This window comes from Bactrocera tryoni, unplaced genomic scaffold (genome assembly GCF_016617805.1).
Source record: "Bactrocera tryoni isolate S06 unplaced genomic scaffold, CSIRO_BtryS06_freeze2 scaffold_265, whole genome shotgun sequence".
NCBI lineage: Eukaryota > Metazoa > Arthropoda > Insecta > Diptera > Tephritidae > Bactrocera > Bactrocera tryoni.
Genome location: NW_024395989.1, coordinates 63434 through 88249, shown reverse-complemented (window position 1 = coordinate 88249; position 24816 = coordinate 63434). Strand labels below are relative to the sequence as shown.

General features: G+C 36.5%; 1 pseudogene; it reads left to right on the top strand.

Moving 5' to 3' along the window:
* The first annotated feature begins 974 nt into the window (after window positions 1-974).
* On the top strand, window positions 975-3016 carry LOC120781074 (annotated as a pseudogene).
* The last annotated feature ends 21800 nt before the right edge of the window (window positions 3017-24816 follow it).

Sequence of the window (24816 nt, the reverse complement as noted above, 5' to 3'; positions counted from 1 at the left end):
TGCGTTTGCGTCAAATTAGTGTCGAGGTTGTATTCTGTGTGTGCCAAAATGTAAAAATGCCGAGAGCGTCGCTATTTGTGTGCATTGTCTGTTGCGTTGTTGCATGCAACTAATTAGGGGTTTGTGCAGCAAGATTAAGCTTTTTGAGAATTGTGCAGTCTTATAGTAAAGACTGCCTGATGCTTTAAAATGAGTTTGTTTTAGTTATATACATCGGTGACAAAAGCACCGAATCATGCAACAAAACACAAAATATTTAATTGATGTGATAATATTTACCGCTCATAACCCCACCAGATGCACACACTTACGATAATCAATTCCTCCAGTCCCCGTTCGTGCTCTTCATAGCACTTTTGGGATGGACTTCAGCCCAGCGAATTCTGCTTCATCTCTGATCAACAGAAACGAGTTCCATTGGCAGAGCACCAGTTTTGAGACATGAAAACCAAGAGGAACCCACCCCATGAATGCCACGACACTGATGGTATTCATTTATGCTTTTGGTTTCTGAATTCGGTCACGATGTGGTTGTTTCTGAGATGCGGATGGTGGCTACCGTGTAAAATCTTGCCACCGTTCTTCCACCAGGAATCATTTAGACAGGATGTTCTTACACAAACATCTCTGGTCATACTAAATAGAACTCCTCATAGTCCGTCTGTCCCTCCGAACAAACTTTACATTTTCAACCAAATCACGAATTTCGAAAAATGAGCATCAACTTCATTTTTTACATCATATAAAAATTCTTTTCTTCTTATCAAGACAATTTTGGCTGAACCATTGCTTCCAAAAGGTATATTTACCCCACCGAAAGCGATTATGGTGTTTTTACCGATTTATATGTAACCGTGTCGTATCGCTCTATTCTATATCTAGAATAATCCTATATTTCTATTGTGAATTAGTCTCTCATGTCTCTAATTATGATACGACACGCTACAACCCCAACTAAAAAAAATCGTTACAGCATGTTACACTCCATTAAAAATAATAACGATGATAATGATTGTGAGAATAGATTTCCTCATCGCGAATCCTTGGTGAGTATTACCAGACTTCAGATACTTAATTGAACTGTGTCCAGACCAGGAGAATATCCCATATGCTACCGGGACTGCGCTAAGGTGAGGTGATTGGTTCCTGATTTGGTTCCAGATTCTTTCTATTATTTAAAGAACTCTGTGTTAGGTCAATGAGACATCACTTGACATTTACTGAGGAACAATACCAAACGTCTTGACAGCCAATACAAATTGATTTGAAGCATAAATACAGAATTTATGATTTTGAGAAAACGAACCTTTTCTTTCTACTTCTTTTGACATAAGGTATACCTTTATACCCCAGTGCTATTTTAACAAATTCGGCTTTTGTAATGCAATGGTTTCTTCAGACCTGAATATTTTAAAAATTATACTTCTAGTTCTTGTCTTCTCATTTCCCAACCGTGGCCATTCACACGAAAAGAAGAAATGATCATGCCGTTGTTAACTCCTAGGCAGTTATATGCTGTTGAGGAAAAGATCTGAATCAACTGCTTTTCTGAATGCATCGATTTGACCACGAAGATCGTGCGGATATCACAGCGTTGACTTTTGGAAAGAGTGGAGGTGCAGAGCCGCAAACAGCACTCTTTCGAAAGTTCCGAGCTTTCACCATATATACATGAATCTCACAATCTCGTTCTATCTCCTAAAGAAAGCGTTATCAGCCAAGCAAAACTCTGCATGACTGCATAATTAAAAGGTACGAATTTTAGAAATCAGCTACGAGGTAGTGTCAGCCTTTGAAAGATGCTTTTCTAAGCTTTAACTCCTTTGACTATGATCACTCAGAAACGAACTTTAAACCACTTTCAAAATAAGTTTTACATTTTATAGAAAGAAAACCGACTAATACGTCACCACTTTTTATTTATATCATGCAGCCAAAACGCCGCCATTCTCGATATGATCGGTGACTACATCATCGGCTTTTACACACTACTCCGAGCAGGTGCATCGGAAATCAGCAAAACGTGGTTTCTGAACTTCACTGCTCATGGCTGTCGGTGACCAGGCCTAGGCAAGTCAACGCTGATCGTTAGTCTGTTTCTCTGGTGACCGATGGCACCGGCAGTAGAACCCAATGTTGAAGAGCGGCTTTGAGAAAACGTGACTGCGCGTCGAAAGGCGCAGACAATGGATATAGAAGAACGCGGTGTGTACGCTTACGCTTAACGGTAGCGGATACACCCGGTTTCGGCGACGGCATCAACTGTGAGGACGAGTTGGCGCGTACGAAAACCGCCTGCCACCGATGAGCAGGAGAGTGCGATGACATGAGTAGAGAATACCAGTGTACGAAAACCACTGCCAGCACGCTCTGCTTTGCGCGCGCAGTTTCGCCAATATTTTCGCAGACGAGAGTGACTGAATCGTCGCAACATACAGCGATAATCGGTGTGCATTGTTGTTTGTACTTTGTGCCGCCGCCACAGGTGAGTCTTTATGCCGTTAAGCCTGACTTGATTTTGAATTAAACCTTTTGCGTTTGCAGTCTACGTCAGATGGATCCGATCTCATTAGGCCCACACCGAAAAGTCAAATAGGCTGGTCACCAAGGCGATTGTCCGACCAAAAATAAGGCGCAAACTCACGAGCGCATACCGCAAGATCTGGAGATAACAAAATACCCAGTTATATCAGTTTCGAATGCGATTCCGGACGAAGACGATGACTTCAAACAGCAAGATCGCGATCTAAAGCATCGATACCATCTGCCGTTGTCGGCAGCAAAAACGATACTTGAAGTCAGCGCAAACGCGGCCGCCAGTATCCCTGGGTGTGGTGGACGGGAAGATCCCAACATAGTGATTTCAATATTACGCACTTTCCTTCTCGACACACATGCAAGATCTGAAGGACACAGCACGTTCAACGAGAACTTCCTCCACAATACAACCCAGATATCGCAATGCCAAGAGCGCGGAAAATTAAGCGCGACTCGATTAACCCGACCAACGCTCTGATGCGGCCATTTCGAAACCGATCGTCCGTTGCCGCAGCAGCACGAAGAGATGACGCAGGCAGATATGTCACGCAGATGTAGAGAAACTGCAGAGCATTTTGATGGAGGATGAAGAAAACGATAGTGGGTTATCAGATGCTTGTACAAACAAAGAGAAAGGGAGAGAGACAGAGAAAAGAGAGAGGGTGCTACAGAGGCCGCTAGAAAGTAGCTTGTTTGAGGAGAGTAAAATTACTTTCTGTAGTAGGCGTGGAGTGCCTGGAACTCCCAGTAAATCCAAAAAGCACCATTTCAAGCAACAACCAACAACACTGAGCATTTATGACGGCAAATACTTTTAAAGTAATGTTGGAAGCACAGACACACAGTCATACACATATTACAAATATAGAGGACAATTAAATTAGTTTAGCTTTAAATTAAACTGGGCACTTCAAGAGCGAGGTTAGGTTCTTGCACAAATATTTCAGGCGCACCCAAAGTGTTTTTCTGGAGGCTCATTTCAGACTTCGCTGGATTTTCTAACTCTCGAAATTTGGCCACACACATGGCTCAGTGCAATAAACTAAGAATATATTGTCAAATATATAGGAGACAATAACGATCAGCTGATTTTAGTTTACTATTTTAAAGTGTTGACAATCCTGCAAAATTGGCAGGCACATTTATTCCCACAACACACCTCACACAAATCTACATAAACGCATTCCAACCAATCCATCATTACGAAAGTGTAAGATTTATATATAGTTCGTAAAACGAATAAGCGGCTTTTTTTAGAATCCAAAACGCCAGTTGGTATTCACAAGCGTTAAATAGCTACTTCTTACTAATCAATTCGTATATTAGAAGTTGACTATACTTAAAACGGAAAAATATAACATAAATAATAATAAAAATAAAATTTTACAAAAACATTTCGAAAATTGCGATGCATTTAAAATATTTACATATTAAGAGTTCAAATTGATATAAACATGAACATTTTTTTCATAACAAAACTACAGGGATGTGCGATTATTCGATTGTGGCTAAAATGAGCGATAACAAATGAAAGGAAAATAATCCAATATTTTTTATGTATATATCTATATATCGTCAGTTTTCAGATTTTCCTTCAACTGTATAAATCTTGTTACATTAGAAGTTAATTTATTCAAATTAAATGGCTTGAATATAAGTAAGTTGATTGTAATTGAAAAGCTTTATAATTAAAATTAAAAATTTAAATTAAATTAAATTAAATAATTAATATAGTAATTTAATTTAATTTCAATCATAATTAAATTCAATTTAATTGATTTCTATAATTATTAACTAATTTAATTAATACGAATAATTCTAATTTAAGAGTTAATTTCAGTAAAATTTAATTGAATTAATATTTAATTAAATTTAATTTAATTAAAGTTTGAGGAGGTTAAATAAAATTAATTAGTAATATAAATAGTCAATTAAAATTTACTTTAATTAAAGTAAGCCTCGAAAATTAAATTAATTTTGATAGCCACTTTTCATTGCTCTTGTTCCATAAATCACTGAAAATAAATCCAAAGCACTCATTATTCCCATTTGAATTGAAAGAAATGAACAAAATTAATTAAATTAAATTTGTGCTCTGTAATTAAAAACATTTTTTGTAATAATTTACATCAATAATTTTAAGACTTTTAGTTCAATAAAGACATGTGGGCTTTAATAACAGACATTACGCTGGACTAAAACTTTAATCTAACTGTAGTCATCTGGAGCATTTTTCAATATTTATTATTCCTGCCAAGGTCATTTGTGAGTATATTTCTTGATAAGCGAGCTCTTTATACCATATCCGAAAATAAAAGAGTACAAACTTTTTAAATGTATAATTTTTTTATATATACAACAAAATTTTGTTTTGATTCTAAAAAATTAATTTTTTTAATTTTAATTTTTTTAATACCATTAATTAAATTTAAAGTTAAATTTTTACCGAAAATGTTGTTTATGTTTTTATAAAAAATTAAATTTTGTTTATAAAACTGATTATTTTTACAAAAAATATTTTTAATTATTAATTCAGTTATTTACATTTTTAATTTTTGATATTTAAATTTCAATAATTAAAACTTCACAGATTTTAAAAATTAATAAATGTTATAAAAAATATTGCAAAAATGCTTAAAATCGATAATCACACTAATACGAATTTTTTGAAATTAAATAATTATCTGCAAAAGCAAATATAATAATAAGCGAATCATTTAAAAAGCAACATAACGCTATAAAAAATCATTTATCATGCAAGCAAAGAACAAAAATGAAGGAAAATATAAGAAAGTTTGAAGGAAAACATACCAAAGCAGTGAGCGTATCAGCATTAAGCGTATTGTTTTATAAGAGATTGAAAAGAATATGTGAGTGAGAATTCATAAACATTATAAAAAATATAATTAAATTAAACAAAAAATAATTAATTATCAGTAATTAAAAAACAAATTAAAAACATAATTAAATAAAAAAATTATTATCACACTAAAAAATAATTAATTAATTATCAGTGAAGAAAAAATTCTATTAATTAAAAATTATAACTAAAATATAAAATAACATAAAAATACAAATATGAATTTAAAACTTAATTAAAAAAAAATTAATTAAATTAACAATATTATTAATTGCAATTAATTTTAATATATTAAAGTAATAACATTATTAATTAGAATAAATTTTAATTTGAAAATACAAAGTATGAATTTAAAAATTAATAAAATATAATTAATTTAATTAAAAAACATAATTAATTAAAATTAATTTTAATTGAAAATACAAAATATAAATTAAAATTTAATAAAATAAAATTAATTAAGTTAATAAAATTATTAATTATTAATTCTGTATTAATTTTAAAGCAACGTTTTAATAAGTATATCGTCGTCTGCTATTATAGTTAAACTGAATATTGTTGTATTTATATTTTTGCATAAGTTTTCTAAGTAAAACTATCTTACTAACTAAACAAACTAACTGCGAAAACACACACACACACACTACGTACTTTTTGTATTATATTTTTATTTTTAAGCTATAACGATTTACATAAATTAACTATACTCACACATACAAAGAATACATTAACTACATCTGCTTTAATCTGTATATAAGCACAAGTTATGCAGCTGGAAAAGTCTTTGAACTCTCGCTGCAGAATAATGCAGCGAATTGTCAATTTGAAGCTCAACTAAACACCAACTTCACACTGCTACAAACACTCGAAACATATTTACATACAAACATAACCTATAAACATATGTTCGGTTTCAAAGTTTTGTAGTTTGATGTGTTAGAATTATGTTAAACCATGTGAGTTGGTGACGACGTTGTTATTTGATGGATCAAATTTGTTGGTGCATCGCATTTTCCTTGGTTATATAAATGCTGTTTATATATATTTTGTAAAAGTGAAGCGAATACATGAACACTACATACAACTACAAACAAACACATACAGACAAATGTGAGTAAAATTACGCTATGATTGCTATTACGAACTATATTATATTTTTATGATTATTGTATTTTCTTATTATTATTATAATGATAATGATAATGAGAATAAGAAGCGATACGATTTATTTAGTATTTTAGAATTTTAAGATTAAAAGCTCATAATAAATTATTAACTGATGATATAAAAAAATAGTTTTGCTGTTTATTTGAGCTATCAACGAACTTCTGCAGTAGCGCCATCTAGGCGTTCAAACATGCATTTCGACTGCAAGTAGTTTCGGACTGATTTTATCGATTTTTGCCAATACCACATACTATTAATATGTCACATGCCAAAAAAAAGTTGTTCCTTGGGTTTCATTAAGGTACCTCACATACAATCACCAATCGGATGGAGTAAGGTCAGCTGGATGTTCGAAAATCGTGATATTAGTTATATAAGGGCTAGGCCAAGCTTTCGCTGAAATTTATGTATTTAAGGCACAAAGATACAGTCTTATGAATAAAATACGCCCTCTCATTTTCATTGAAATAACTCACATATTGCCAGATATATGCGGAATAAAGTCACCCTGAAGTTCGAAAATCTTTATAATAGGTGTATGGGGGCTCAGGGAAGTATTGAACCGATTCAACTACACGCATATATTATTATCAAGAAGAAACTCCCCAATTGTATATCTTCACATATGTACCGATATTTTCAGTCAAATTCAACTATAGAAACTGAGGTCACATGTCCCCAGGTAGTTAGGGGCTTGTACAGTTTTGGTTGATTAATGCATGATTTACTGGCAAAGTGGTGGCAGGTTTAAAGGAATTATTCGTAAAAAGCTATATCCCGCTATAATTTGTGTACTGAGAGTGAAGGAATCAAATGGAATTTCAAATTTTGACATATGAGGGCATGGTTGGAATACAATTTCGCCCATTTTAAACTGTCACAAAGAATATGGTAAAATGTTTCATAATAAATTTAGTTGAAATCAGTCGCTCGGGTTCCGGAGATAAGGTGATTTCACCAAAAGCGGGCGGTGCCAAGCCCATCATCAAATTTTCACAGGTTCCCATAAAACTGGCGCTGGCGTAATTAATCACTGATTTATTGTAGTGAGCAAATTTTAGTTGTTGTGGCTTTAGCCGTTTGGAAACCCAAATTATAATTCTCAATATAATCTCATGAAGTGAGCACCATTTTATATTGTAGTAAATGACAAAAGAGATTGCAAAAATTTTACTTCCACATGTGTGCATCGAAGACAAGTCACCCAAGTAGTTAATGCTAAATACTTTTAAAGCCACGTTTTAAGGATATACATACATACGTAAGTAAACAACAACGTTCATGACTAGGAAAGCAGGAAACATTGGTGAATGATATAGTAATATTATTATTAATCAAAACAAAACAAAAGACATTTTGGTTCATGGATAGGTATGTACCTATGTATGGTAAAATACATACTTTTGTAGTACCCATTCTGGGGTCTGAGGCATTTCAAATACGATCTAATCAAATATTACCCGGACTGACCAAAATAACACAACGTTTTCACGTACTTTAATACAAATTTTTTTATCACCTTCAAAATAGAATATCGTCATTTTTGCAAAAGATATAGCTTTTTTGGTTGGCCTTGATTCCCTTAATACCCAAAATATTAACCAAAATGTGCTGAATCGATCCGTATGTAATATTGAGTTATTCAAAGTCTGTTTGTATAACTCTTTCGATGTTATCGTCATTAAGAGAGGTGATCCACCTGAGGCAAGTTTTCAATGACTTAAAGACATTGGCATTTGCAACGACTGCTTAGCCGTCATGCCAATGGAAACACAAAATTTTAAACAAACTCGTTCAATTTTTTCCCATAGTAAAAATCGCGAGACAAACTTTTGACATCGCGTTCAAGCCAAATTATGTGATCTACCTATTTTCAGGTATCTCTACTGTGCCTAGCATTTTTATAATTTGAAGATTTGTTGAATGGAAAGGTTTATAATATTTTGCTAGAATCTTCAAAGCTCTTTATTCCCTTAAAGCATTCGTCCGGAGAGCTCTTACAGAATTCAATCTGTTTTTCAAACTTTATGTATATGTATATTTATAAATGTTATATGTATATATATTTGAATGAAGTGGTACTTTAAGGTTATATGGTTTTTCAGGTAAAAAAAAAAGCATTTTTCAACATTTTTCTCATATAAAATTGAAATATTTTATTGAATCTCTTTTAGTATTACAAAAACATAATACAATAAAGAACCGAAATTTTTGCAAAAATATCTTAAGTCACAGCCATTGCGGACGCCATTTCCGGTGACCCCTCGTAAAAAGATGTTCATGTTGGCAGGGTAACTCTTTACAGCATCAACTTAAGTGAAAAAATACGTGTTTTAGTTAAAAGCCTTTAACTTTGAACTTGGACAAAGGAAAAACTGAAAATTGATTTATGGCAGACATCTGCATATTAGTAAAGTCTCGCGACATCAAATAGTTGTCTCTTAAGAATGGTGTTTCAAAGATTCAGTAAAATTTCCTCATGAAGATCGGTTGACTAGTTCTCGAGAAAGTATCTGCGAACCGACTTCGAACAAACTGTCCCTGAAAAACGCGCTTAAAGAAGCGCACAAATTCTCAAGACTGTATTCTCCGAACCTATTATTAGTTACTCGGATCAAAAAATCTAGGGTCAATATTCTAGAGGTGTTGTAGAGTTTAATAAGACAGTACGGATTTTAAGGAAGCCTGCGAAACCCATTTAAACCCTCTTAAGACTTGCTTTCTGTGGACACTTTAACTCGTCCTCACAAATAATAGGCTACGTTCAATCAAGTATAGTGTACCATAAAAATCTCCCGGCTACAGAGCAAAATAAATAGTGTAATAAGGCAACTAAAATGCGATCAATCAAACATCCCAAAAACACTTACCATCGAAAATCTCTTTGAAATTTGCTGCCGCTTTTAATTGCAAACACATCCATTTCCAATCTAACTTCGGCTACCATCACTCTTTTCTAAACACTACCAACGCAAGTGGCCCAAAACATCAGCACTCATAGTTTTCAAATAAATTTCAGACACATATAAAGCACACTCCATAACTTTTCTGGCCTCATAGCAATCCTTTTCACATTTTACTACACTAGAACACTTCAGCTATTATTGGATTTCTTTCAATAAAACGCAAGCATTAACCCTCTGATTTTCTTACTTTCTGAATTTCACATTTTCAATTTTGCACTTTGCTAATCGACTTTGCTTTTACACGCAGGAGGAAAGTAAATTGCACAATTCAATTCACTCGTTTGGTTGGCGGAAGCTTGACGTGTGACTGGGTTGCCGAAGCGCATTAACAATATGCCTGTACTGCTTGTCATACGAACTGCTTTTAGCGATCTCCAGCCAAGACAACAACCATAACTTGATGGTAACAATGCAGTGAGCACTGTCTTTGGGACGACGGTTGCCATTGAAGATAGCAAACTGTTGGCATTTATTACAGTGGCAATATCGCAGTTGTCAGTTTATATGCCACATGACTTGCGACAAAATGGCAACTATATAGAGACTGTTTTCAGTGGCATCCATGACGATTTGTCGCAAATCACAAGCAGCTGTTGATTCATAACACGCATTTGGGATTTTACAATAAAAATGAAAAGAGGTAAGCGCATACCATTATAAATTGTATTTTTGTTTATTTTGTTAATATTCAGCAATAAATTTTTATGTGTTATAGAAAAAACGAGCGGCGTTATTAAACGGCACTTTCGCTTGGAGAGAACAGCAAACGATAGACTTGTTACGATTGTCGCGGACAAGGTGAAGGGATAATCCAGACCTATTTGAGGTAATATTTATAAAATATATATTTGTATAATAATCTCATTTCCATTTAACCCTTCCAATACCAGGAAAACCAACTGCACAAAAATTTTATGAACGGATTGGTGGAAAGCGCGCCAAAACTTAAAACATATAAAATGGGGATATTATGCACACTAAAATGCGGCATCTCAAAACTAGTTTTTATATCTTTGCACTCAAGTGGAAAGATCAGCATAACGCAGGCTTATTTCGAGAATGGCGATGTTATAGAGTACATAAAAAAGGATGTGTCCATTTTACGATGAGCTGCACGCAATATTTTAGAGAGCGCATAAATATCCAACCATCATTCATCTTTCAGTCCACAGAGTCTGTATCATCGTTGGAGCACAATGAAGCGGAGCATAATGAAACGGAGCTGAGTATAGCGTTAGACATGGACGCAACTACTTCGAGCACACATTAGCCAGTGCGACCGATACACTACCACCGCAGGCATCTTCAGAGAATATAGTCGATTCTGTCCGCTATTTTCAAACCGACCAATGTCACCACACCGAAAATTTATTTGAAGAGACCACGGCGGACAGCTCGAGCTCATTTGCCTTACTATACGAAATTCAGAAGAATTTATTAGAATTAGAAAAACAAAAACTCGATTTCGAAAAAGAAAAGAGGCAAACAGTTTCAAATTAAGGTGAAACTAAGATTGGAGAAGGAAGAAAGAGTCGAAATGGAAAAAATCAGACTTCTGAACATGAGCGCTTGAAAAGCTTAAATAGCTCATGAGGTGCCAAATCATTATATATTCGTAATATTATTTGATATGTGATTCATTCAAAAATGAAAATGATTCAAATTAAAAAATAAATATTTTGGATAGTTATATCACATTTATATAAGTTAAATATTTTTGTTTTCTTTATAAAAATATGTTTATTTTAAAAAAAGTGTTACTGTGCACATTGTTTTCATAGCCGGTTTCTCCAAAACGACTGAACTAAACACATACACTCGACTTTCTTGGATATATTTGTCGGGTAATGATCAAGGGAATGCGATTTCGGATTTATTAGGCCGCACTGAAGTATAAATTTATTTTACAAAAGACGAATTTTTTGGAAAACCGACATTTTGTCAAAAATTTTAATTTGACTCATTTCCTGGCTACAACTATAGTAAATAATAAGTCTTTTCTGGTTTTTGGATTTCAGATTATTTCGACGACTCAAAAATGTTGTCGCTCAGTTTAATCAGCTCTATCAGTTTACTCTTAAGGAGTTATTCTAGTCTAGAGCAATGAATTTCAAGTAATTTTTGAACATCTGTGAAAAAGTCAAATAATATTTTTCCTATACATTTTAATAATATTGGTAGTCGAAAAAGTCTTTTCGTATTTCTAATCAAATTTCAACTTTGTTTTTATATTTATAATGAACTTTAATGAACCAAATATGTACCATTTTGGTCGATTACTTTTTGCCATTTTTTCTCTAGAGACATTATTCCTTCAATGTAAAACTTTTATGGTTTCTCGACGAAAAACTGCGAGAAGTAATTTTTCTATTGAATGTAATTTTGCCCCCATTAAGGAGTTCTGTTGTATCACCGGAGTCCGGTGATACAAGGTCAGGGCTATATGGTGGATGCATCAAAGCTTCCCTGCCAAACTCTCCCAGTTTTGGTCGAGTTATCAAAGATGTGTGTGGTCTAGCGTTGTTCTGATGGAAGACGAAGCCCTTTCTGTTGATCAGTTCTGGCCGTTTTTTTTCGATTGCTTGCTTCAATCTCATCAGTTGTTGACAGTAAAATGTAGAATCAATCGTTCGACCAGGCTGGAGCAGCTCATAGTGGATGATTCCTTTCCAATCCCACCAAACACTCAGCATAACCTTTCGAGGCGTCAATCCTGGCTTTGCGACCATTTGTTGAGCTTCACCACGCTTGGACCATGATCTTTTTCGCACATTATTGTCGTATTTGATCCACTTTTCGTCTCCTGTTACCATTCGCTTCAGAAATGGTTCGATTTCATTTCGTTTCAGCAAAGAATCGCAGATGTTAATTCCATCAATTAAATTTTTCACAAACAATTCATGTGGTACCAAAACATTGGGCTTTTTGCCTTTTTTAAACCGTTAAACCTTAAGTTTAAAACCGTTTGATGATGAATGCTAAGTTCCTTAGCGATATCATGGCTGTTTATGTGACGGTCCTGGTCAATCTTTTCCATTATTTCATCGACTTTTCAACGATAGATCGATCAGAGCAAGATCCATCTTGCACATCGAAATTTCCAGAACGAAAGCGAGCGAAGCTACATGAACTGATACAGTATCCTTCTCCGTAAACTTCACAAATTACTTTTTTTTTTTGTTAAATGAAACCTAAAATATCACCTTTCCAGCAAAAATATGGTGTGACACAATGTGATTAGTAGCACTGGAGATATATGACTTCAACGACATCTATTGATAAAACACGAAAAGACTTTTCGACTAGTCATTATATGCTAACGACTATTGTAACAGCTGTCAGGCGGTAGAAGAAGAGCATACTACACTGGTGGACACATAATTTACAATGATATTAAAATTTCTTAGGTTTTTCTAACGCAGTTTAATACCCTGAAGTCAAATCTGAAAACAGAATTTTTCTATCACCCACAGATATTCTGTAAGTTGTGTCTTTAGATTTTATAATACTACTGTGATTAAATTCAAAGGTAGAATTAATTTGAACTAATTTATACATCATCGTAGTGTTTTTCGAATCGGTAAATTTTTAATTTTTGTGTAAGTTGGGTTAGTAGGGTAATCTGGCCTGTTTTTGACATTTTTTTATAGAAATTTTATTCTACAACAGAAATTTTTCACATACCATGAGGTATATCGTGGAGTGTTCTAACAATTTTTTCGGAATTTTGATGACATCTGTCGGAGAAATCGCTGGGTGAATGAGATGCTTTTCTCACTGGCGGAGACGATTTCTCATGTTTAGATCATCTGAAACATAAAAAGCCCAATTTATTCTTAAAAAATACGTGAATGGTTATCGTTGCTAGTAGAATCATGAAAAAATGTTGATAAATAAAAAAGTAATTAAACATAAATTTTGTCATAACATTGCCAATAAATTATAAAAAATATGGGACGATAGCCAGGCGTTTTGTGAACATTAAAAAAAAAAATAAATTATTAATTATTAAAAATATTAAATTATGCTTCGACGAAGAATTTTGTTAAGGAAATGGACAGAAATGGAAGAGAGTTCTTGTATCTGAAACAAAAATTTCCTAGAGTCAGTGAAACAAAAATTAAGGAGGTCATTTTTGTGGGTCCGCAAATAAGAGAACTAATGAAAGATGAAACATTTGTGGAAATGCTCCATGAAACTGAATACGATCCTGGAGTGCAGCTTTACAAAAGCGTTGAAAAAAATTTTTCTTGAAATGTGAAAACTGTCAATTACAAAGATCTTGTGACTGAACTATTTACTGCCTAAAAATGGGTTGCAACATGTCCCTTAAAATTCACTTTCTGGACTCCCATCTGGATTTTTCCCCGAAAATTTAGGGTTCGTAAGTGACGAACATGGGGAAGGGTTCCACCAAGACAATACTGCTATGGAAAAACGGTACCAATGCAAGTGGAGTACCAGTCTGCTTGCCGATTACTGCTGGACATTGTTAAGGGATACTCGAAAAACAAAATATCGCCGAAAAATATCTACAGAAACATTTTAAGATATTACAGGTGATAGAGGAAATCTGTGGCTATTTTCTGCATTTTTGGCATCTTTTACATAATAACACTTTGTTCTGTTCATATCAGAAAAAACAAGTGGATTTTTGTTTACCAGTGCTATTGAACATCTTCTATGGAATTGTAAGGTCTTATATTTCTTGAGGACGTCTCGAAAGTTGCACAGGTAAAACCTTTTATAACTTCATCAACAGCAAGAAATGGTTCAGAAAGGAAGAAATAGGTGTTCATACATATGTATGTATGTACATATGTAAACGCGTAGATGAGTGTATTTATGTCCATAAAAACTATTTTCGTTGCTTATTTTATTTTTCTTCCTCGATGACGTAACTTCGGAACATCAGAAAAAGGCAACGTGTACCAAGATAAACATAAATATGTATGTTCTTACACACCTTTATATTTTTACTAAAAATCTGATTATCTCTTCTTTTGACACAATTTCTGAAAAAACATACCGTTATCAAATAAAAAAAAAACAAAAAACGCAAATAATTCTGCATAAATTGCTCCTCCATTCATTCATTTAGCATTTAGTTTATTTAATTTTATTTTTATTTTAAGTAGTGGAGGCACACCTGCAAAACCGCCTGTGCGAAGGTGCCCGACTGCTTCGACGCGATGGAATGCGTCATATGGATTGTGAGCATGCGCCACAGACGCAGAAATATGTCAGTTTGCAAGCAGAGTTGCCGTTTTTGGCATATTTTGAAAATAATTAAAAAAAATACAAAAAGATTCTCGATGGAACGAATCGACTCTCGAGCTACTGCTTAGGGATAGTACAATCAAGTGGTATACTGACGGCTCGAAAACGTCAGAGGAAATTGGCGCAGGAGTCACAGGAATCCATACCTATGGGAAGTTTTCCAATCATTTTTAAGGCACTAGTCTTTGCCTTAAGTCAGTGCATAGAGATAAACCTCCAACGCAACGAACGTTCATGCTTAGGGATAGTCAAGCGGCATTTAAACCAATCTCTGCCTTTGAGATCAAATCGCTACTGGTATAGGAGTGTAGCAAACGGCTGAACAGGCTAGCGGAACTTAACCAAGTACACCTCATCTGGGTACCCAGTCACAAAGGTATAGCCTGCATCCACTAACATGGTATAATCTGAACCTTTCCTTGCGGTGGGCCCCCGTACCATAAAGGTGCTGATCCGCAATTAAGAAGGAGTAGACAGAGAGAGATATTGGCAACAACTCCAAGGCATGAGCCATGCCAAGTTGCTAAGGGGGGATTACAACCTCAGCAGGTTTAAATATATGTATAATCAACTTTCCTAAAGACAAATTCAGATAACTTGTCGCATTCTACACTGGCCACTGCAAGCTGAAAAAGCACTTATACAACATGGGCCTAGCTTCTTGCGTGAATTGCCGGTTCTGCGACGGGAAGACTGAAACACCAGAACACTTGTTAATTGACTGTATGGCAGTCTGAAAGCCCTTGGATCCATGTTTTCAAACAGGGATCACATCGTCTCGCTAGCACCGAGAAGTATATTGGACTTTGTCAATATTGTAAGGCTAGATGAGTCTTTTTGATTTAGTAGAAGGTACAATAGACCTAAGGCTGCGATGCATTCCTCGTCTATCTATCTAACAACTTAGGTGCTATTTCAAGCAGTGTGAAAGAGAAAGTAAAGACTGTCTCTAAGACCTTGAATCAAACCAAATCTTACAACATTCACTAGAGAAACAAGAATTTTAACAAATAAGGTTGAAAGAAATGTGGATTCGATTCCTTCTTGTGTTAATACAAATACCTCTGTAGCGTGAGACACTTATTAATGGGCTTACACCGCAATAGTTTAAATTCAAAATAGCACTTTTAGCTTAAAAAGTGACTCTCAAAATTTTAAAACTCCTCTAGTCGCTTAGGTCTGCCTCACTTGATAGAGTTTGTAGAATGTCTGTTTCAAAGCCTATATACATATGATCAAAAATGACCCGCACTGGTTTATATAAATGGTGCTTCTTCTACATATCCTATGTCTACGGAATAATTAAACATTTTGCAGAATATGGAGTTTACTTTGCAACGAACACAAGTGTTTGGGTATTCAGTAAGGGTTGTGAAGTCAACGAAAACTTGCCTCATGGCAGTCTTCCATCCACCTCTGTTAATCGAAAACAACCAAAAAAAATGAATAAATGAAGATCGGTGTGTTGTCATCACAGAGATATGTATGTAGCAGAGGATCTCAGCTTATGGACCGACTAAACACATTTTGGTTAACGTTTTGGGTATGAAGTGCGTCAATGCTACACTCCTACCAAAAGACCTTGCAAAAATGGCATCGAGTAGAACGTCTCCAAGGAGATGCTTTACAACGCTGGCGACCCTCATTTATCAAACGCATCATTAATGGTGACGAGACGTGGCTTTATGAATGTATCAACAAAGCCAGTTGTTGGGTATTCCATCTATCTATTATCTATTTTCATGGCGATAGTATAGATTGTTTTCATAACAATCCGGGTCGTTTTGATCAGTTGGTGTAAAAGCGGAATTTTCGCAAAGCAGTAGCCGGTTTAACCACTGAAATGTTCCCATTGGCATCTCTGCTTGGCTAACTGCCGACAACTGCCAACCGCATATGCTACCAGATTACAAAACAAAAGGCAATTCAAGCACGAACACCCCAGCTTTCGGCGGCTACAACAGTGCTATTACTGATGCTATTACAACAACATTCATAAAACATAAATGCATTCATTTACAAAAAAGCAAAGAGTTTGAAGAGTTACGGAAAGGCGGGGACAGCTTGTGTGGCTTGCCTAACCGAGTAAGCGGTGCCTCAATGGGTGCCAAGGTGCAGAAAATTGGGCGCAACTCGTGTTGTAACAACTGTCAGTCGTCATTCAAGTAAACAATTTCACTACAAATGAGATGAAATGTTAAATAACAAATTACCGCAAGACGCACACATATTTACATAATTTAAGTGTGTGTAGTAATTAAGCGTTTGACACCGCTTCAATGGGCGCACCAGCGCTGCTGAGTCTGCGGGCGTTTTGTGGAGTGTCAAATTGCCAACAAATCAATTGCGACTGATGAATGAGTCAAAACTGAAATGAAATGTGAATGAAGAGTGAATAGAGGGCGGTGATGGGGTGTGAAGTTAGCACAAGCTCACGTTTACTGTTTCGGTTTATATACCCTGAATGGGGTATATGTAAGTATATAAGTTTGAAATACCAAAACGGAAACGCTGGAGATCCCAAGAAATGTATAAAGTATATAATAAAGGATCAGACTGAAAAGCTGAGTCTGTATAGCCATGTCTGTCTATCTACCCCTCTAACTGTTTAGACACGAATTAGGTCCTCGATTTTTGAGATATCAATCTGAAATTTTGCACACGTTCTTTTCTTCCCAAAAATGTTCCTATTTGCCGCAACCGCCGATATCGGACCACTATAGCCTACAGCTGCCATACAAACTGAACGATCGGAATCAAGTCCTTGTATGAAAAACTTTTTCATTTAACGGGATATCTTTACGAAATTTGGCAAGAGTTATTACCTTTGAAAGTAGTGCAATATCTCAATAAATTATTAAGATCGGACCACTATAGTATATAGCTGCCCTACAAACTGAACGTTAAAAAGCTTATCCTTGCATGGAAAGCTTTCTTATATCTTCAGATATCTTCACGAAATTTAGCACAAATGATTATCCAAAAAAATGTTGCAATCTCCGAGGAAATGGTTCAGATCGGACTACTACAGCATATAACTGTCATACAAACTGAACGATCGAAGTAAAGTGCTTGTATGGAAAGCTTTTTTATTTGACGAGATATCTTGACGAAATTTGGCCTAGATTATTGCCCAAAGCAATCCTGTAATCTTTGAATAAATTGTTGTGATCGGACCACTATAGCATATAGCAGCCATACAAACTGAACCATCAAAATCAAGATATACATCTTTTTCCACCCGGTTATGAAATAAAAAAATGCACCTGCGAAGGGTATTAAAACTTCGGTGCACCCGAATTTTCTCATTTTTAGTTTTTTCTTGCTCTTCGCTTCACCCTCTTCGCAGTTCGCATCGCCCACCACGTTAGTTTGCCTTTATCAATCAATTTACTTTGTATAAGCACAACAACAAATGCCATATTGTTTTGAATTTCTGGCTTGTTTATTATTTTGCTTAGCTACTGTTGTTGTTGCTGTCACTTTCACAGTAATTTTAATTCGCTCTTCTCTCCCCTCTCCCCTTTACGATTTTAATTCTTCAATTTGGCTTAAGTGCTACGCACCGTTTGATTGAATGGCTGAGCGGGTGTGCGAAAATGTCCAAAGACAATGTGGATTTCAGGTCATTTATTTGGGTTTAACGGTTTTTTTTTGTTGAAATCAAAATGTCGGTTTTTGCTGCAACGCACACGAATAGTCGTATGTGAAATTTTTCGCATGTGTGGATGCCCAAAAATAAATTTGTGTCAATGCTTGTAGGTGTTAGGCGATTAATGCTTAGCGATCGGCATAACCTAGAAATGAGTAGAAGGCTTGCAAATAATTGTATATATCTACATGTGAAATGGAAAGGAATAATTTTTGGCAACAGCGAAACTTGGCTACCCTACTTTGACAACTATGCTTTGGCATGGTTAATATAGAGTCGTATAAGGATAGGGTGTCAGAATACAGAGTAAGAGCTTTACAGTTTTACTGGGAGTTCAAAAATAATGTCATTAAGTTTCTATAATTTCGATATATTCACTGCGGTATCATAACAGTAACTGAGAGAGGCATAGAAGCGAGGCTTTGTGAAAGGAAAGTTCTCTAGTTAACTTAACAAATGATATTTCTTTGATACAATTTCATTAGTCGCTCACTAGAGTTCAAATATATAATTACTTAAATCTTCAATCTTACTAAGTATGTATGTTCCCCTAAATCTAAAGCAACAAACTTTATACATTCAATGGTATACTCAAATAATTGCTTTCTTACAGAGCGAAATGAAGTCCACAGTTCTGAAAGTTCCCCATTTAGTAGACTCATCAGTGTCGCTATTACTTAAGAACATCATTAAACCAGTCGGGTATTTCATAACTATATTCGATTCCACAGATAAGACAAATTAATTTTAGAAGAGATCATAGCTCTACAGATCTCCTACAATTTCTAACGAGCTATGAAGGAGATCAATAAGTGTGTTCGTAAATTTCGTCTCTACGCGAGCCTGAGCTTGAAATAAATAAAAAACAGTTTGCCTTAACTTTAAACATTCTGTGTGAGATTTTTCAATAATAAATGGGCGCTCAAGTGGAAGATTGGAGGGGGAACCTTCTGTAGGAAGCTCTCAATCAAAACTTGTGTTAGGGTGCCAGACCATTGTAGTGACAGCGATCAAGGAGCAGTAGATGTACTTCTCCAAAGTTCCGATTTTTTAAAGGAGGTCTTGAGCTTGCTGATAGTGAGCGCAAAATTAGTCAAGGAGAGACCTCAGAGTTTGTCAAGAAGTGCTTAACCTCACTAGTTCCATTATAAAATTTTCTGTTTGTAAAGCTTGCAAAAAATTCCACTTTTAATTAAATTCCATTAGAATCGGAAAAGAGCAGGGATTCCCTTACCTTCATGCACTCGAGCGCTGAAAATATGGGCTTCGCGCGAATTCAGCATGCGTTGGTCAGCAACCAGCGCTTGTGGGCGAAAGTCTTCTGCCCAAAGTGGCACAGAAAATGTCCATTGCGCAGCTAGCTCTTAACAAGGCTCACATCGCCGCGTTTTAACTGAACACTGTTCTATTCGCACCCATGCGGTGACACTAAAGATTTTGGAGCACTCAACATCACAAAGAGACAATGAGAAAAATAAACTCGAAACCATACCTCAACTTTTTAGCTTTCGCCAGACTAAGAATGAAACATCTTGACATTATTTTTACGATCCCGGGCGAATTGGCTGAAATTTATATTAGTCGCCTCAAAATATTTTTGGTAGACTCTAGCCTTAGTGTGAAATCCACAAAAGTTTCGATTGCCTTCAGAGATATATCGCTGTACCATACAGTATTCTAGGTTGGCAGTTAATGAACTTGTTAGAACATGCACTTCGGTCTCAATGAATTGTGCCATGAGATCGGGTAGGACCTCTTTGCGCTTTTACAGATGAGGACAAAACCCATACATACTTTTAAATATCCAAGTAAAATTGCGAAAATATAAATAAAATACCTAAGCAGATTTATGATAGAATTTTGAGGACGTTTTGCAGATAGCTGATATAAAACTACTTCGAGTTCTTCGACTGGCTTCCACAAAGGATTGCGGGATGAGAGCTCTAAAAGTCTCCAAGAAGATCCCAAGTTTTTGTTCGGTGATGGGAACTTTCGTTTTGCCAGATCAAGGCAAAACCCGCTCGGGTTTCATAATTTTATGCCTCCAGGTAAAATAGCGGTTACATGGGTTTACGGGTTTTAAAAAATCGATTTTTTTTTATTATCTTATTAAATTCTTCAGCACCTCTAGAATATTGTCCTAAATTTTCAAGTTGATACAAGTAATAGTTTCCGAGATACAGCCGTGAGATCTTGTGCCTTCGAGGCTAGCTAGGCTAAGTGTGCCGAAATTGAAATCGTATTGGCAAGATTTCTCGAGAAACCCGAGGGGTCACTGGAAATGGCGTCGCAATTCGATTCTGCGGCTATGCGGACTGCACACACAAGAGCCAGTCTATAAGGACAATGCATCCGATGAGAGAACATATCCTGTCCATTAACAAAGCAGCTTTACTAAACCTTCTTGATTTCACTAGGTTAAATGAAGTAATGGGATAATTCTTCAACTTCAATTTAATCTCTTATAAGGGTCTAAGTCACTCATTATTCCCGTTCTGCTATATATTGCAGAAGCTTGGACGATAACAACAACTGATGAGTCGACGTTGCGAGTTTTTGAGAGAAAAGTTCTGCGAAAGATTTATGGTCGTTTGCGCGTTGGCCACGGCGAATATCATATTCGATGCAACGATGAGCTGTATGAGATATACGACGATATTGACATAGTTCAGCGAATCAAAAGACAGCGGCTACGCTGGCTAGGTCATGTCGTCCGAATGGACAAGAATGGGCTTCAGCTCTGAAAGTATTCGACGCAATACCCACCGGGGGAAGCAGAGGCAGAGAAAGACCTCCACTCCGAAGGACCAGGTGGAGGAGAATCTGGTTTCACTTGGAATGCAGATTCCATTCATTGCACCACGTAGCGAAAAGAAGAAACGACTGGCGCGCTGTTGTTAACTCGGCTATAACGCGTAAGCGGTTTCCATGTCAGTAAAGAAGAAGAAGAAGGGTTTTGATTGTTAGTGCTAATATGTCTTCCTCCATGTGTCACTTATTCACGTCGTCTGGCGCATAGTAGGTATTTTATCTACCCTATCTGCCGCACAACACCTGCACTTGCTGCTTGCGTTGGCGTAACGTTATGAATCAAGGAAATGGCTGACACTGCCGTTCAAATATTCGTGCCTTAGTCCATATCAGTTGGTTTCGATCTGCGAAATGCGAGTGGGTATGCCGTGCACACTCTATGATTTCCACTAATTGCATATTTCAGAAAGACAGCGACGCATTATGGCTTCATAGAGCGCGCTAACACAAACACACACACCCACACAAATGTAGCTACAGTAAAAGGTTTGAAGGGGGTAATAATTTTATTAAAACACACATTATTTTAATTGTAAACAAACGCGTAGTGCACGCAGCTGCGACGACAGCAACAACGAGATATCTTTGCGTTCATAAGGCAGAATACAATTGCAACAACAAAAACAACAGCAGCAACTGCCTTAGTGACAGCGGCAGCGACGGCCACATCATTGCCGATGAAAAGTGTAAATAAAGCATTTCGCTCACGTAATAAAATTAAAAGGCGCAACACGCTCCAGTAACTGTGCTAGCAAAGTCGCAGTTATTCGCTGCCGTCGCTGCTTCTACTGCTGCCGCTTCGCATGCACTTCTTCGATGTGAATCGCTCAACGCGGCTCGGTTTGAGTATGGTTTTTGGCTTTGACGTTGATTTTTCGCTTTGGCAGCACGCCATCGGCAGCTGAAGACGAGCGTGCTATTAGACAGGCAGGCAGGCAGTCAGTCAGCCGAGAGTTGTGGCATGCGTATGCGCAGCTGCGGCCGTGTTGCATGCAACTTGCACACTTGTCAACTGTCAACTGCAATAAAAACTCGGCTTGGCACTGGTTGAGGCTTCTTCTGTGGCAACGTCACTCGTGCGTGTCGTCGACGCATTTGATAAAATGGAAAGGCCATAAATGCCAGAGATTTACCAAAATGATATCGCTATCGCCGGCCAATCGACAAACGCTCATCTTCGATTGCCTTCTGAATTTTACTTGAATAAATGCATATTTCATTTGGCATCGCCGCAGAGCTGGAGTTTTACGCTGGGTTTTCGTATTGAGGTTGCAGCTTAACTGTAACCTCGTCACTCTACCGTTTTTCACGTATTTTAATTCATTTTTTTTTAATTTTTGTTTTAAGAAATTTAATTTCCTTTGTAATTTCCAACTGTGCCAAGTACACAAGCGAACACGTTCTCATGACTCGTAATCACTATCTATGAGTTTGAGCTGCTTTTGAGCGATTACCGTAATGAATGATATAAGGGTATTTATGTGGAAAAGTTTGATGTAAGACAGTGAGAAAATACTGAATTGCAATTGAAGCGGAGCTGCTTTGAGCCATATGTAAAATAATCGTTTCTTGGCCACCCCTAGTGTAAAGTAATCAGGAGAACTTTCCTCACTTGCATGAACTTCTTTAAACACAAGATCTCAATCCTCCTGTATTGTAGAACCCCCAGAGGTGGAGATTCAGAGTGGCCGAACCTTCTCCTATAAATCTTCCTCCGAACCTTTCTCTCGAAATCATAACGAAGACTCTTCAGATGCTTTTATCGTCCATGCCTCTGCGCCATATAGCAGGACGGAGATGATGAGTGACTTGTAGAGTTTGGTCTTTATTCGTCTAGAGAGGGCTTTACTTCTCAACTGCCTACTATGTCCGAAGTAGCACCTGTTGTCAAAAACATAGTTTTGTGGATGTTTATGAACCGGTGGAATCATCGGTCAATATTTCCTCTTGATGACGCTCCTAATATTGAAGCTCGTGAACTCGGCGACTGGTATCAACAAGACGACGTATATCGAAACATTCAATAGATTTATTGAGAGAAATCTTCAATAAACATATAATTACACGTTTTAGATCGGTCGATTGGCCACCAAGAACGTGTGATGTCATACCATTAGACTTTTCCCCGTGGACACATGTAAAGTCTAAATTTATGCTGACAATTTCCTCTGATTCAGGCCTTGACCAAAACATTCCCATGTCATTCTCGGACAATTACCAGTCGAAGTGCTCGAACGAGCCATAGAAAATTGACTCCAACGGATGTCCATCCGAGACTAGAAGTGATAAACTTCAAAAAAAAAAGAAATGCCTAGAAATGTTCATTCGAATGACAATAAACATTCCCACTAAGTTTGAGGCTTCTGTGTTTTTATTTTAAAAGTAGGAACGTCGAAATGCATCACGCTTTACAATTCAAGTTTGCTTGATTCTCTCGTTTTGTCTGTTAGGTCGTTCATTTTGTAGGAGGCATGCGGCCGGAAGGAGCTTCGGAAGACTGAGTTCAAGAAAATTTGACTTCACTTAATTCAATTGGTGCAGCCTATAGCCATAAGGAACTGGATATCTTTGTATATGTAACATTTTTTGTCTCATCCAAAACGGTTCAAAATGGTTGGGGTGGCCATTGAAGAAGAGAAGTAGAAGAGAAGTGCACTAAACAGCAGCATTGCACACACTCCCTCGAAAAATTGGGAAACGTAAACGCTTAGTAATGCACGAAGCGATTTCGACGCTCAGACAGAAACATTAACACCCAACAACAACAAGCATAAAGAAAACAATGCCGCCTCTGTTGGAAATCTGGTCGAAAATAAACAAAAACCGAAACCGATTTGGCAATACAATCAATCCAAATGGTAATAACTCATATGCGAAGTACGCAAACAAACTGGAGATGAGTCTAAAAGCAAGCAACAAAACAAAAGCAGGCTAAAATAGTAGAGTTGGACTTAATCAGCACAAAAAGAAGAATGGAATGAAACAATTATGATGAGGAGTGAGTGTGGCAAAATTATGAGTGCCGAATATTTCATTCGAAAAACGGTTTAAAGATGCAGGGCACAGGTGGCTTGAAGCGCTCGAACGGCAACTAAGACGAACACTGTGAGTGGCTGGAAGCGGCGCTAACTGCGGCTCATAACAATGCGGCATGCAGTGCAGTGAGGGAAAAAATGACAAAAACAAAAACAAACAAACATAACAACAACGACTTTCACTTGTTGTGCACATTATTTACTGTTGACTTTTCGTTTCTACTCGTGTGGCTGCCGCGCGATTCGGTCACAAAGATAAAAGCCAATTGTGAAAAGCGGCAGCAAAAAGCGACGCTCAAATGAATGACAAACAAAGAGGAAGAAGCGACGACAAAGCGAAATAGAAATCGCACTGCCACAGATGACAAGAAGGTAAGAAGAGTGTGTAGAGTAATGAGCGGGGAGAAGGGAAGTGGCGAAATGTCGTTGTGTGCGCGAAGTTGTGACGACAATTGACGAGACAGCTGACAGGAGACACAGTTAATGTCTGAATGTATGCGAGTTGGA